The sequence below is a fragment of the Parasteatoda tepidariorum genome, chromosome 6 (assembly GCF_982258835.1).
Source record: "Parasteatoda tepidariorum strain Cologne lab strain chromosome 6, Ptep-v5.0, whole genome shotgun sequence".
NCBI lineage: Eukaryota > Metazoa > Arthropoda > Arachnida > Araneae > Theridiidae > Parasteatoda > Parasteatoda tepidariorum.
In genome coordinates this window covers 29,622,122-29,639,407 of record NC_141760.1, presented here as the reverse complement: position 1 = coordinate 29,639,407, position 17,286 = coordinate 29,622,122, and the positions used below count along the sequence as shown (strand labels likewise).

Genomic DNA, 17,286 nt, shown 5'->3' with positions numbered 1-17,286 from the left:
TTTATTTATTTTATTTCACTTGCTAAGACAGTTTACCATTCTTTACTATGCTATATATATAAAGGCTTGTGTGCTCACTATATACTAATGCATATTGCATTCAGTTTCCAATTCAAATGTAAGAAAATTTTTTATAAGGTATTTTTATTGCAGTACATTGCAAAAATTACCTTTATCGCTAAATTCGCATTTCAGATGCGTAATTAGGAAAAAAAATTAATTCTTTTATTCCAAATGCATAATAAAAATTCTTCACAATGAAATACATATTGTTACGCTAATAATGAACTATAATAGATTTGAGAAATGAGTTAAAGAAGAACTTTATACAGTTAAAAAAAAAATTGCCTCACTTGTTTGCTTTATCAGATGGAGGAGATTTTATTAAATCGTTTTTTCTCAAATAAAACATTTAATCAGAAAAAGGTGATAATTTTCAATTGGAAATATATATAAGAAATTTTTCACAAAGGAATCGATACTTTTACGCAAATAATAAAATAAGATAGATCTGAAAAAATAGACCTGAGAAAGCAATTAATACATTTAAAGTGCCTTAATTTAACCTTATCATTTTAGTCATTTGTTTGCAGTTTCAAAAGCAATAAAAGTTTTTAAAAAAAATATGTTTATTTCATTCTCATACGCAGCACTTTACTTTAATCTTATTATTTTATTCATTTTCAATAAGATGAAGATTTTAATGACACTACTTCAATATTTTGAAAGTTTCAAAAATTATAAAAATTCAGAAAAAAAGTTTTATTTAATTTTAATCCGATCAAATTTACTTTAACATTATTTTACTCAAATGCTATTTCAAAAGTGATGAAGTACAAGAACCAAGTTTTATTTTATAATTATACGACTAAAAATTTTGCCATTTCTTATAACATTACTAAATAAGATATTATATAATAGTATAAGAAAAAAAATGAATGGTAGATTCAAAATAAATAATAAGAAATACTTCACAAAAAAATCGATATTTCTACACAAATAATATTTAATTGGGGAATATCTTAGGAAATGGATCTACAAAAGCAAATTATACAATTAAAATAATTTATCCTTAGAATGCAACAGTGAACTATTTTGTTAATATGAAATATATTTCAGATGTTTTTGTAAATAGTTTTAAAAACTTAAATAAACATGTATAATAAAATTAGTTACAATTCCTTGACATAAGAGTTTCTCTGTTTCTTCAGTTTGATTAGGCCAATCTGAACTTAAGTATACATAAAAGTAAAATATAATTTATATTTCAGGGCTCTAAGAGAACTTTTGTTTTTATTTGTTCTTTAGCATTTATGCTATTTTTAACCTAATTGATTTGTTTTATCCACCGTGATTGCTTGCATCTTAAAAAATATCTATAGTTGATTTGTAGAGAAAATTACATTGTCAACTTTCATCATAATTAACAACACTTAAACTCGAAAAAAAGTTGTTCGCAAGTATAACACTAGTTTCCATTGCACGCATTTCAATTATAAATTTGGAGTTTAATTAAAAGAAGAAAAAAAACTATAACTTTAAACGCGATAAAATGATTTTATTAAAATTTAAATCAAATCAGTAAAAATAATATTTCATTTATCTATTTAATTATTATTTTTTTCTAACTAATAAATTGAAAATAAAAAACACTTCTGAGAAAACTCCAAACAAGTCAATACAATCAATGTATCAGAATACGTCATCAGGTCAATGCCCTTCACAGTCATAAAATTTTAAAATTAAATTCCAGCTTGGAAGTTCAGATTAAAACTAAATTTGAAAGATTTAATTAAAATTATTACTAAATATTGCAAATAGAATTTTGTGTTTTAATATGTGAGTTACATGATCTTATGAAAACACAAAAACAATGAAAAAAATTTTAATAAAATAGTGAAAACAATTCTATCCCTTGTTTATAAACGCTACGCAAAAGCAATTTGGCGACAGAGCAGGTTTGACTTAAAATTTCCGCCAAGAATGCCAAGCGGTGCCGAAACCGTGAGCATTTCCGTGAGGTAACCCTCCGTTTTTGCCGTGTTATCGGAATGTAACCTATTGACGAGGAGCTTGTAAACAAAAAGGATGGAGGATTCTATCGCTGCGTTTGAGCTTGAAGATCTTGAATTTCGTGAAACTGTTGAAAGAAGGGAAAGATATGTCCCAACTATCAGAAATAATGACCTAAGAAGAGTTAGATGAAATAGACTTTTTTGAAAGATATCGTTTCTTAAAACCTCTCCACTTAAATTAGCGATACTCACGCTAATTTGTTTATGCACGATGCACGTGTTTATATTATATACAAAGTCACATGGTTTTACCTTGCCCAATCAAAGGCCTCGTTATATTTCCTGCAAGAGTTAAACTCGAGTTGTGAAATCCTCTGTTGAAAACGGTTGGAGAATAAAAAGCGAGGGTTAATCCGAGAGTAACTCTGAACCTTGGATATTCCGATCCCCGAGTTACTCTTGAATTTAACTCGGCGTGGTGAATACGGGTGAAAGTGCTTCGGTAAAAATTGCTGAGCTTTTTGGTGTTTTCATATTTTCAGAAACACGGTAAATTTTACAATATTCAGGCAGTTTTGACTGTATTTTTTATTCAGTGAACATAATAATATTGTGGTTCAAGGTAGAGATATTATGGTTTAAGGGACTAATATTAGGGATCAGCGTAGAGCTGATTTTCATGAGCGTGTGTTATGCCTGATAATGCAAACAATCGTCTGTTTTGAACCATAAAATAAATGGTATTTTGCTGTTTCCGATCTATCACCTCACATATGTTGTTGTTGTTGACGTATGCCTGCTTAGGCAGAGGGTTGCGGTGGCGCCATCTATGGTGAAGAATTCGGCTTTTGCCACACCATACGTCGCACCCGTTTATAGGGCAAACCCATTCATACATCCATTCATTCATCCACAGATCGTAATTTTGACCGGAATCAGAGAACTATCGATCTCCAATCCACATCACATATCACATTCCATTATGTTAAAAGTTAATTAATGAAAACATAAAGAAAGTAACATCAAATTTTTAATAAATAAATATAGTTAGTCATTTGAATTTCTTTTCAAAATTAAATCAATCTAATTAGGAACCTTTTTGAATCTTATTTATACAGGCTAGTGATGTCAGTGTTTCTCAAAAGATGCTCACGATATCAGAATAAATTTCATATTTATAAATATAATTCATTCTAAATAACGATGGAACAAATAAATTATTTTCTAAATTCTCAGAAAAGAAACTACTTAATATTTTTTTACGTGACAAGTGGCTTTTTAAAAAATAATCTATCACATAAAATGTCACTTAAAATAAGTGTCAAACCAAAAGCGTCTGAACTCTGTTATTATTATTATTACTTTGTGCGTTACACAGTAGCACAAAAGGATGTTAAAATAACACTCATAAAATAATTGAGACAAATTACATTGTGCCAGTACGTATCTGGAAAATATATATAATTTCTTCTAAATATGAAACTATTCAGAAAAAAAAATAATTTAGTAAAGTCTTCCTATTTCAAATCGTAAAAAGAGAAATCACGCAAACGTTCCATCACCAATTAGGGCATCTCTAATTCGTTCCAGTAGATTTAAATGGACAGTTTTAAAATCTATTTGTGAGCATTAACTTTGAAAGATAACTTTAACCGTTGTAGTTACTCAAGCATTTTATTGGAAATATCAGGGGGACAATCCGAAATCTATAAATCAAATCTGATAGCCTTGACAGTGAAATAAAGTTTGTAAACAAAGAATTTAGGTCAGCGTCTTTAATATATTATCTTCCCAGATTAAAAGTATCGTAACTTTGATAATATTTTACTCGTTTGATATTAAAATTGAATATTCTTAGCTTTTTACAATAATAAATATTTATCATATTCACCACTATGATAAAATGTCGAAAGAAATTTATGCATTTTTCTCGCAATGATACTTATTAAAAGTAATTTATTGCTGAGGCAAGGATAAAAAAAATTCCTTCAAGCACTAAGAAAAAAGTATGGTCAAAATTATCCGAATATTGTCAAATTTACTGCGTTTTTGACTCTATGGGAACGCTAAAAAGTTCGGTAATTTTTACCGAAGCGCTTTAATAATGATTTTGGTAAAATTAGCAATAGAATATAGTTCTGTACTATGTGATTAAATTAGGTAAATATGGTAAAATTTGGTTATTTTATTCCAATACCTTAGAGTATAGCGTAAAAACCACTTATTCGGTAAAATTTACTTTTCAGTTTTATATGTTTTACTAAACGTAGGGTAACAAGAACTATAATTTTTAAAATCCGAATTTCTCGTAAGCTGTTGAATGGAAAAACTATACGACCGTAAAACGGAAACGGAAAACCTTATAAACGTAAAAACTATCAATTGCATATTGAATGATTCATTATACCGTATATATTGGTTTTCTTAACTAGAATTGAAAAAAAAACGGAAATGTCATTACTATACAGTACGGTAATTTTATCAGAATCTTTTTCTCCGTAAAGTATTTATGAAGCAGTATAAACACGATTTATTGTCAACAACAGTACACATATTTGGTAAATGTTGTGTACTAACACAGAAAGTACCGTGCTTGAATCAAGTGAAAATTTTATTTCCGAAAAACAATTATGAACGCTGGGCCGAGATAGCCTGGTCAGTAGGGCGCTGGACCCATGTTCGAGAGTTCGTGGGTTCGAGCCCCACCGGCCGAAGACTCCCTGTGTAGTGTCTGATGCACGTTAAATCTGCCGAGTCGCGAAAGTCCTCCATGTTCCCATAACAAATGAATACCTCTGGGGGTACTGGATTGGAGATTGATCGTTCTCTGATTCAGGTCAAAATTACGATCTGTGGATGTATGAATAGGTCCACCCTATAAATGGGTGCGACGTATGGTGTGGCAGAAGTTGAATTCTTGGCCATAGATGGCGCCACTGGAAAACAAGAGCAATCGCACTCCCTCTGCCTAAACAGGCATACGTCAACAACAACAATTATGAACGCTAATTGTTGTTGGTAGCTGGGGGTGGAGCCTGCTAGTTTAAGAAAGTAAGTTTAAATTAATTTCTAGAATCGACCATGTCCAACGAGAGCTAATTCATTTTCTATTTATATGGTTAAAGTTTAATTGTGAGGGATTTAAAATTTGAAATAATTGCTCGAGCACAAAATAAATATTTTTATAGAATTTTTTTCGTAATTAAGAAACATTGTTCGAAATACCTAAACAATTTGTTTTCAAATGCGTTATTTTTGCGTACCAAACGCTTATCATTTGTAAAGAAAAATTTAAAATTAAGTCTTCGAATTTCTTAATAATATTTTTAGATGCTATTGACTCTGTGATATGACATTAGTAACAGGAAAGTGAATTTATACACACTACTACACACACTTAGGTAGATTGTTTTTACTTTATTTTATAAACTTTAACTGTTTACATAAATTAGATATATGCATTAGTTGTTGTTTTTGCCTAAAAAAAAACGCAAACCAGAACATGGATACATAAGTATATTTTTAAGAAATATGTATCGAACTTTCACTTTAAAGTTTCATTAAGCAACTTCTTTTTCTTTTTTTTTCTTTTTTCTTTTGCCTTTTCTAGGTCAATAACAGCTTTAGTTTCATCGTTAACTGATCCATTGAAATTATAATTCTATTTACAACACTTTTCTTCTACAGCTAGTGCAACTAAAGGCTGGCTATTTCCTCAAAGATGTATCTCTTAAGATGAATATGTTTCGAATAATTCCAATATAAGCCGATATTCTTCTTTCGTCAATTGAATTGCAATGCATGGTCGATTTAACACAGCTGACTCGTCATATGAGTGACTTGGGAAATCTATTTTATTGTTAGAAATGAGTGATTTTAAAGGGGAAAAGAGCTTCTTTTGCAGATTATTGCTAAAAAAATCTTTTAGTGATTCAAATCTAACAAAATTGTTTTATTTCTAATGTTTAATATCTAATATTAAAATATTATTTATATTATCGATCTATACATGCAATAAAAAAAAATTGTGTGTGTCTGACTGTGCGTCTCTGAACCAGATTAGAGGTAAACAGTAACTACGACAGTCAACAGGAAGTTAATTGAGTTCAATTGTAAACAAATTATGGAGTCTGATTTTTGATTTTTTTAAAATTATATTTTTAATTCAGAGACATTTAAAAAAACAGAATTTTCTAATTAGTTCAGCGAAAGCCATTGTTTTAAAATAAACTATAAACAATTCAGTTTGTTCAAATAGTTTAATGATAACATCAATGATGTTTGCTAGCTTATAGCTCTAATTAAAAAAGTTGTTTGTTACACATTCTGTTTTACTTAATTATATTTTAATAGTTACGCCAGATTATCTGAATGATCAACATGATCAGTGTAATATAAGCAGACTACGTAAGGTTTCTAATTCAAATTAGCCGCAAATCAGGTAGTTAATTTGCCTAATTAGCTACTTCAACCAACGTGTTTACTTTGTTTATAGTGATACACTATTAGAAATTTCTAGGAAAAATGGTCAAATAACAATTTATTTAATTAATATTTTCCCATATTCAAACAAAGCAGTTAAATTACCATTCAAACTGTTAACTGAGGGAAATACCGTTAATAAACTGTTTCAACCAAATACAGTTAAACAACTGGAATTTTATAGGACTAATCAAGCTCACCTAATGAAGCCACTTAGTTCCTTGAGACTGCGTATTGTAGTACATATTGTAGTCGGGATAGATAATCTGTCAGTCTCATGACCATCAGAACTGGGGTTCGAGTCTCAGCGTTGATACCACGATTTTTCCTCTATTCCTTCAACACATGAGAAGTTTCCAGTGTCCTGCTCTCACCAATTTGCGTCCTGCACTCTCCAATGTCCATTAATTAAAGAAAAACTTACCTCCTAATTCTGGTTAAATGCTAGTATGCTAGTTAGCTATGCTAGTTGTAAATAGTTAAGAAACCGTAAAGTTTTTCTTTCACGGTCTTACAACCATACTAGCTGTAAACGGTTTCAAAACCATAAAGGTAACAAATGTTTTTTACCTTAAACTTTACTGTTAATTGGACGGACAGACTGCTGATGTTTATATTACCATAATTCTATAACAAAAATTCTAACAGTGTGGTTATGTTTTTAAAAGGTGTTACTAAAAAAACTAAATAATTTAAAATCAGCAGTAATTGAATTTTAAAAAAAAATATTCCTACTGCAATTCAAAATTAATGGAAAAATGGTTTTAATTCATTGAGGGTAAACATAAATAACTTTTTTTTAACTATAGATTCCAATTATAGTTTATTTTGGTAATCGTTACTAATTGAGGTAAAACAATAAGCTATTTACTAAGAGGTAAAATTAATGGAAAACTGATACCAATTCGTTTAAGAGCGAGTAAAAAATTGACAAACTATTAATAAAGTCAATATTGCTTAATTAATTTTGGTAATAAATACTAATTAAAAAAATATCAGCTATGTACAAAAAAGCAAAATCAATGGAGAAAATGTGCTTATTAATTATGGAGAACAGTGAAAAGTCACCATTCTATTATTGACACCAATGATTCTTAATTTTGGCCGGCATGAAATTCAGGCAGTTTCAATGTGTACCAAATATACTCATACATAGGTACAAAGTATTTTATGAGTAAATTTGATGCCTATTACAGCTACTTCAATTCTGAGTATTTTTAAGATAGATACTGAGGAAATCGGTTTTTACGGCCTCTCAAAGATATAACAGGTGGGCTGAAAAGTTCGTAGGCTAGCATTGAAAAAAAATTTTTTTTGATAAAATTTCATTTTATTATTCAATATAGTTTTCTTCAAGGGCGATACAACGATTATAGCGGTCATATAATTCTTCGATACCATTTTTGTACTACGATTTGTCTTTAGCCTCAAAATAGGGCTTAGTTTCGGTGACTACTTCTTCATCGGCGCTAAATTTCTTTCCAGCGAGCATTCTCTTGAGGTCTGAGAACAGGAAAAAGTCGCTGGGGACCAGATTTGGAGAATACCGTGGATGCGGAAGCAATTCGAAGACCAATTTATATAATTTTGCCATCGTTTTCATTGACTTGTGACATGGTGCATTGTCTTGATGAAACAGCACTCTCTTCTTCTTCAAATTGGGCCGTTTTTCTGCGATTTCGTAGTTCAAACGCTTCAATAACGCTATATAATAGTCGATGTTGATGGTTGTTCCTTTTTCAAGATAGTCAATGAATATTAAACCATGAGCATTCTAAAATACTGACGCCATAACTTTGCCTGCTAACTTTTGCATCTTTCCAAGCTTTGGAGTTGGTTCATCTCGTGCAGTTCACTCGCTGACTGTCGATTGGACTCCGGTGTGAAATTATGGAGCCATGTTTCACCCATTGTCATATATCGCCACATAAATTCAGATTTATTACGATTAAACAGCTTCAAACACAGCTCAGAATCATCAATTCGTTGTTGTTTTTGGTCAATTGTGAGCTCGTGCGGCACCCACTTCGCCTAGAGCTTTCTCGTACCCAAATATTCATTCACGATATGTCTAACACTTTCCTTTGATTTCTTTAGAGTCTCAGATATTTTGATCAACTTCACTTTACTGTAATCTAAAATTATTTTGAGGACTTCTTTGATATTTTCGTCGCTAACAGCCTCTTTGGGGCGTCCACGGTGCACATCTTCGTCAGTGTTCATTTCGATTCGTTTAAACTCAGCAAACCACTTCTCAATGGTTGATTTTCCTGGTACAGAATTCGAATAATGTTTCTCAAGCCAAGAGCATTTTTTTTCGCTAGAAAGCAATGCTTTATAAACACGCGAAATTCCTTTCTATCCATTGTTTTTAAACTAACAAAAGTTGCTTCACTAAAAATACTATATCTCACAAACTGTTAGTCCGACAGCTGTCAAATTTATACACGTGTCTTTCGAAGGTTAGAACTAACTAAAAATCATATGTTTTTAATAATAGTAGCCCCATCTATGTGCCAGCCTACGAACTTTTCAGCCCAACTGTTAAGTACAGGAGAAAATAGCTTGATTGTGGTAAATTTTACATGAGTTGCCTAGAGCAGTAGAACTATACCAGATGATACTGAATACAATTAATCTTTACTTTGACGTGTTAAACGACTTAAAGTACTTGTTCTGCATAATCTAATAACATAAAGCCACTGAAAAAAGGTAAGAGAAAAACATTAGAATTATTTTAGCCTTATTATTTGTGTCGGTATTTGTCTTACATCCATGATTTGCAATGTTGTTCAGTACTGCTTTGTTGATTTTCTTCTCTACGCCCAGTACGAAAAACATGAATTCAGCTAGTAATTAAATAAAGAATTTGTGTATGTCTGTATGCATGTATACCGGATTGCAAGTATACCGTAAGCTCAAAAAGTATGGCATTCAACATAAAGCTAAATTAATACAACTATTAACAAAGTATGAGGCCCGATTTTTGATGTTTTAATTGTATTTTTAATTTCGAAACAATACTAAAATGAAATTGTTTTAATTGGATAAGTGGAAGTCGTTGTTTAAAATAAATTATAGTCGCTAATCGATAACATCACTGATATTCGCTACCTTATAGCTCTAATAAAAAAAAGGTTGCATATTGCGTGCTCTGTAATACTTAATTAATTTTTTTTCGTTATGTCAGTCTATCTGAAGGATCAACGTGATCGCTGTAGCATAGATGGATTAGATCACGAAACTAGTTGCTTTAATTTACAAACTGTTTACTTTAAAAAACATTATAAAATAAAGTCAGGAATATGAGTATAGAAATAAGGAATATTAAAAAAAACTCTTCGCACACAACAATTTTCACTTACATGATTTAAATTACAACTTGAAATCAAAATTGAAATACCTAAAATGCCACTCGTAATTCTGACAGAATTGTTTATTTATATACTATCTGAATACCCGTTTTTAGTACGGGGTGAATTAAAAAAAAATCAATTAATCAGTACTGAACAACACTGAAAAATCATGCACAGAACTGAATGGTATATACCGACACAATTTAAGAGTTTAGTTGAAGAACCAGGTAAGTGACATTTTTAGAGGTATTTTTGAATCAGTGAAAATAAGTGGCCTCAATTGATTAGGTTGCCTCAATAGGGTATCTTTTATGTAACAAAATTGTTTTTGTTTTCAATTAAATCTTAATACAATTAATCTACATTAGTTTTTAAAATACTCGCATGATTTTTATTTTCAAATTAGGCAGTGGTATATAAAATAAGGGAGAGAATTATTTGTTTCGACTTCTAACGAATCGGTAATAAAATAGTTAGTAGGTCGCTTTTTTTCTATTTACCCTGATTATAGCCTCTCTGAAAATGTCACTTACTTGGTTTTATACTAAGCTCTTCAATTAATAAAGCTAAAATAATTTCATTTTTATTAATTTGTTATTTGCCATTTCCGGTGGTTTTACATTATTATAAAAAGGAAAACACGGTTTTTGTAGTTCAACCCATCAGTAGACGAGATTAACTGTATTTACCATCATTTGGCGTGATGATATTGCTCGATGCCAACTCACGATAGTCAAAATTTACCGCTTATCGAGTAATTTTCACCGGCACATATAACTTTGAAAGGAACGTAAGACGCTACTGTATTGGTATTAATACTGCTCAGTATCGATGCAGTTTTATTAATCACCAAATATATCAACATAACACTTTATATCTATCTTAGTATATTTGACGCCTATTGCATAATTCTTCAACATTTGAGTTTTGTGCGAAATTTCATTTATCAGAAGCAAACTAAAGCCGAAATTTTAAAAACAAATAGAATTCATAGAAGACCTTGATGAGAACTTCGGAGCATGATTATTTTTCTATCTTACACTGTTTAAAATACTTGCAAGTTGTGGTGGAAAAAGTTCTTTTAATTCTAACTCATTGAAATATTTATACATTATCTTTGCTTATACTGTAAAAATATTGTCTGAAACTACGGAAACCCGTTGTAGAATTTTTATTAAAACTGCACCAATTACCATATTACTAGTAGTACATATTACCAAAATTGGGCGTCATCTACGTATGATGATTTTCTACTGTTCCCCTAAACAAATTTCCCATTAACCTTTTCTCCACAACTTTGTTTCTTAGGACGAATTTTTTTTTAAAATTTAATTAAATACACATTAAGGTCTGGTTTCTTAGGACAAGCCCCTTATCTGGGCGTCAGCGGTACGTCAACGTCCCGCTGACGCCAACAAAATACTGGTTTGTGTGCTCAAGGCCTGGTTTCTAAGAACTAGCGCCTTATCTGGGCGTCAGCGGAAAGTTGACGTAGAGCTGACGCCAAAAAAATACTTTTTTGTCAGCTCAGCGTGAGCAGTCGGTCCAACGCAGACATTATCTCTCATTGCGCATGCGTTAATAACGTAAACAAATATTTATTTTGAATTTGTATTGATTTTGTTATTGTCGACCAGTGTTTTAGAGAACAAATAATGACTTTGTCCAAGAAAAAACACATTATAGCTGAGCTAAATGAAGAGTGCTATGTTTAATGAAGAAGCTATGTTTAATGTCAAAATCAAAATCTTGGCTGATTTCAATGTGCTGTTGGATGTTGTCCGCCATTGCTTCCGTGGTTTACGTCACGTTGTAATCCAACTGCAGTTGAGTTGGACGGCAATTGTAGTTCAAGATGAGCGTTCGATGACGTATGCTATCAAACTCACAAATGGACCAATCAGAGGTTAGCGCTGATTTCCAGCTGACGGCGTCCTGTCCTAAGAAACCAGGTCTTTACCAATATTAATTAAGTATTGGTATCAATAATAACATGGTGAATGATAATATCCCCAAAATGATTAAGTATTTTTTCTTTATTAACTTTGTGGGTTTATAAGTGGTTTTCCTACCACACATAAATTTTATGTGTGTGGCAGATTAACATTACACATAAAAAAATTTGTGTAATTTTTCTACCACTCATAAATTATTTAAAATACTATGGTGAACGTGTAAATTCATGTAGTAAGTAGTAAGTATGGATCAGAAGGTGAATTAACTTATCAATAAACACGAATTCACATAACAAACAAACTTAACAAGTTTTATTATTAAATATAACAGAGCTGTAAAAATATGGCAAGAAAAAGAACGATAATTGTTTTTTTTTATAAAAAGCAAGCGCGTGGCTAGATAATGATTGCACGCGACAACTGGTAAACGGTTTCAGCGCAGTGTAAGTATTTAACGATAGGTGGCGGTCGCCACACCATCTCCCCTTCTGGAAAAAAAATAATTAAAGTTCAAATTCCTCAGTTAGCCTTTTTGGGAAGTGTACTACTCGTCCAAAACGAGTCTTTTTTATAGCAGCAGGAATTCGATCATTTTCAGTTGGTTGTAAAACAGGAGCATTTTGTACCAATTTGGAAGGAATATCTGGCGGTTCAGCTAAATCAGAACTATCTGAGAGTAAATGAGCTGGTTTTACTCTATCAATTGACACTACACAGTTTTTACCTTTGATTCTGATAGTGAAAGTTTTGTCGTTACGACTGTAAACTTCATAGGGTCCAGTGTAGGGTGTATGAAGAGTTGGTTTTACTGCATCAACTCGTAAGAAAACATGTGTGCAAGCAGCCAGATCTTTGAAAACAAAAACATGTCTTTTGTCGTGAGAAGAGGTCGGAACTGGCTTAAGATCGTGTAGGTGACGATTCAATTTTTGCAAAAACATATTATCGACCTTCTCTATTTCCGAAGAGGTAAAAAATTGTCCCGGAAGGCGCAGATTCTCTCCATAAACCAACTCAGCTGGAGAACATCCCAAATCCTCTCTATACACAGAGCGCAATCCAAGTAACACAGCAGGTAAAGCAAAAGTCCAGTGGATTGAGGTATGACACATAATGGACTGCTTGAGAACCCTATGCCACCTTTCTATCATTCCGTTCGCTTGAGGATGATATGACGTTGTATACGAAAGACGTATACCAAAGTTTTTTGCTAAAGTACGAAACAGTTCACTTCTGAACTGAGATCCTCGATCAGTTGTTATACCTTCAGGAATCCCATATCTAGCAAACCAATGAGTGTAAAGAGCTTGAGCAACTGTCTCGGCTTGTATATTTGTCAACGGTACTGCCTCAGTCCATCTCGTGTACCTATCGATACATGTGAGACAATATGAAAACCCTTGTGAAGAAGGCATAGGTCCAACTAAATCAATGTTTATATGGCTAAATCTTTTGCTTGGGACAATAAATTCTTGCAGCGGCGAGTGAACATGGCGAGAAATCTTTGCTTTTTGACATGCTATGCATGATTTGGCTAGTTTTGCGATTTCTCTTTTCATGTTTGGCCAAATAAAACGATCAGTAATTAGCTTCACAGTAGTTTTAACACCAGGATGAGCAAGGTTATGCATGGCGTCAAATACTTGGGTACGAAATTTTTCAGGAATAAATGGGCGAATGAATTTAGTTGACGTATCACAGAATATGAAATTTTCACTGTTGGGTATTGGAAGCTGTTGAAGTTTAAGGCAAGAATTTGTATGAGATAAAATTTGTTGCAATTCGGGATCATTTTTTTGAGAATGAGCGATTTCATCGAAGTTCAATGATTGAGGGAACTTAATGCTGTTGATTCTTGAAAAGGCATCTGCAACAGGATTTTGTGATCCGTCAATATGTCGAATGTCACTTGTAAATTGAGCAATGAAATTTAGATGGTTAATTTGTCGAGGTGAGAGTTTGTCATATTTTTGATTCAAGGCATGAGTTAAAGCTTTATGATCAGTGAAAACGATGAAGTCTACTCCTTCAAATATGTATCGGAAATATTTAATAGCTGCAAAAATGGCTAAAAGTTCTCGGTCATACGTGCTGTACTTTTGCTCTGTCATGCTAAGTTTACGAGAGAAAAAACCAAGAGGCTCCCAACTATTGTCACTGGTTACTTGCTGAATCGATGCTCCAATGGCCTTATCAGAAGCATCACACATTAGTGCAAGTGTTGCTTTAGAATCAGGATGGGCAAGAAAAGTTACATTTTTTAGCTCTTCTTTACACTGAGTAAAAGCATTGTCTGACTCTTCTGACCATACTAAAGGAGTCTTGTCATTTTTCTTTGTGACACCCAACATTCCATTTAAAACAAATTGTTTTTCAGCAGCTCGAGGAAGAAATCGTCTGTAAAAGTTAATAATGCCAAGGAATCTACGAAGCTCATTAACAGTTGAAGGTTTGGGAAAATTCTCAATTATTTGAATTTTTTCAGGAAGTGGAGTTATACCCTTTTGGTCAATAAAGTGACCCAAAAATTTAACTTTATCAGTAGCAAACACGCATTTGGATAAATTTACCTTTAAATTATGTGCCTTCAACCTACGGAGTACTTCATCCAGATGTAACAAATGCTCTTCAATAGAGGATGAGGCGATGAGTATGTCATCAATGTATACAAAACAGAAGTTTAAACCCTGAAGGATGTGATCAAGGAGTCTCTGCATGGTCTGGGCGGCATTTCTTAACCCAAAGGTCATGTAGTTAAATTCAAATAAACCGAAGGGAGTTATGATAGCAGTTTTCTTTATATCGTCTTTATGCATTGGCACTTGATGGAATGCTTTTTTTAAATCCAAAGTGGAAAAGACAGTTTTTCCATACAAATTCGATGAAAAGTCATGTAAGTGACGTATGGGATAATTATCCGGTACTGTCTTTGCATTTAATGCCCGAAAATCCCCACAAGGTCTCCAAGATCCATCTGATTTTTTAACTAAATGTAGAGGACTACTCCAACAACTATTAGAAGGGCTGCAAATCCCTTTCTGGACCAAAACAGAAAATTCAGCTTTAGCTGCTTCTAGCTTATCAGCAGATAATCGTCTAGCCTTAGCTGCCACAGGAGGTCCTTTAGTCTCAATAACATGAGTGGTATCGTGAGTTTGAGTTTGGTTTGGCGTATATTCAATATCATCAAATACGGTATTGTATTTTTTGATGAGGCTATCAAGTTCAAAAGAAGATTTTAAAGTAGTTATACTAGGTAAATTGTCTGTACTTATTTTACCTCTAGTGGAAACTGATGTTAATCTGTCAATCAAACATTTTCGCTTTAAATCGACAAGTATATCGTAATTTGACAAAAAATCTGCACCCAAAATAGGTCTGGAAACATCAGCTACCGTGAAAGTCCATTTAAAAAGACGACGTAAACCTATGTCAACAGTTAAAGAACGTTTTCCATAAACAGGAATTTTGGATCCATTAGCAGCTACTAAATTTAAAATTGACTCTTGTTTTTTGCGTTCTGCAACAGATGGTGGTAGGACGGATATATCTGCACCTGTATCTACAAGAAATTTAAGACCTAATGTCTTCTCACAGATGATTAAGCGGCATTTATTTTCTTTGCCATAAACGCCTGCCACCAACGACGTCTGGCATCCTAGTTTTCCGACTTAAAACTACAAGGAGGAATGCATTTGTTTGCCCTGTCTCTAAACCGAAAATGATACCAACACATCCGTGTTTTGCTATTAGAGCGATCACGACGTTTGTATTCATCTCTGTTTTGGCTACGACTACGAAATCTCAATGCTTTATCTAGTTTTTTACTCAGTTCATTAATTTGAGTTTGCATGGTAATTATAGTGTCAGGTAAACCAACAATTTTGTTTTCAGGCTGCAGTGTCGATTTTACCGTAGCAGAGTAAATTTCATTTGAATTTGACACATCGGCGATTTTATCGGCCATCATTGCTAGTTTATTTAATTCGTCAGACGAAGTACTAAGTATAGCTTGCATCTGTGTTGGCAGTCTTTGCAGCCATAACGATCTCAAAAATTTGTCATCCACACTATCGCCAGCTAAATCATGCATTTGGCGAAGCAATGCAGATGGGCGTTTATCGCCTAAATCGATATCTTGAAGGAGTTTTTTAAGTCGTCTCTCTTCCGAATCACTAAATACTTCAATTAGTCTATTTTTTAATGTTTTATACATATCATTAACTGGAGGTGAAGTAATTATATCACTTACTTGCGCCAAGATTTCAGTTTCGATTGATGCAACGACAATATGGTACTTTGTACTGTCTTGTGTTATTCCACTCGTAATGAATTGCGATTCGACTTGCGAAAACCAGATGATAGGATTATCTTTCCAAAATTGTGGACATTTTACTGCAACTCGAGCCAACTCAGTAGTGCCAGTTTCACTTTCATTCGTGTTCGGCATAATTCACAGTTCGTTGTCACCAATATAAATTCTCTGTCCGGGTCACCAGTGTAAATTCGTGTAGTAAGTAGTAAGTATGGATCAGAAGGTGAATTAACTTATCAATAAACACGAATTCACATAACAAACAAACTTAACAAGTTTTATTATTAAATATAACAGAGCTGTAAAAATATGGCAAGAAAAAGAACGATAATTGTTTTTTTTTATAAAAAGCAAGCGCGTGGCTAGATAATGATTGCACGCGACAACTGGTAAACGGTTTCAGCGCAGTGTAAGTATTTAACGATAGGTGGCGGTCGCCACAAACGTTCAGAACATGTATAATATTTATAGAAAAATATTAAAAATAACCATTTTTGTTATGAAATTTTGTAAGAAATTTAAAAAAAAAAATTTTTTCAAATAATTTTCTAAAACAGATTTTTTTTCAACTGTCAGTTATAAACTGTTATTTCAATCGTCTTAAACTGCTATCAAGTTATTTATAAACTAAACTAAACTTATTTATAAAAGGCATTCGCTTTTAAAATGCGATAAATGCAATTTTGTTTTTAATAACTCTTAATTACATTTTCTACTAAACATAGCCACAAATAAAAAATACAACACACATAGATTACTAAAATTAGAATCTTTCTCAGAATAAAAAGAAACAGGCGTCAAAAATGATTAAAAAAAAAGGCTTAATCATTCGAAAAAGGCTTAAACGCATGTAATGCTTAGTAGGAATTTAAAAGATTAAAATTGCCAACACTAAAAAACATGTAATTGTTAAGGCAAATCATCGCCTAAAATAGATATTTTCAACTAAAAGTTTTTCGATCGTTAATTCCAAAATAACAAGTAATATATTCAAAAAAAATTAAAATCAATTACTACTTAGGTCAACAATGAAAAATGTTATTTCAGTTACGTTTTATTAAATAGCTAGCTGAATACCCGTTCTTCGCACAGGAATATTTAAAAATAAATAAAAAAATCAATAAATCAGTATTGAGAAACTCTACGAAATCGTGAAATTAAAC

The 17,286-nt window shown here is 32.3% G+C and overlaps 1 long non-coding RNA gene across 1 annotated transcript in view; it reads right to left on the bottom strand.

Annotated features, from left to right (window-relative positions):
• LOC147807748 (uncharacterized) overlaps positions 1-16,373 on the bottom strand; it is a 371,001-nt gene extending 354,628 nt beyond the window's left edge. The window contains exon 1 of the long non-coding RNA XR_015434567.1: positions 16,061-16,373. This is a non-coding gene — a long non-coding RNA (uncharacterized LOC147807748). The remainder of the gene's footprint in view (positions 1-16,060) is intronic.
• Between the last annotated feature and the right edge of the window lie 913 nt (positions 16,374-17,286).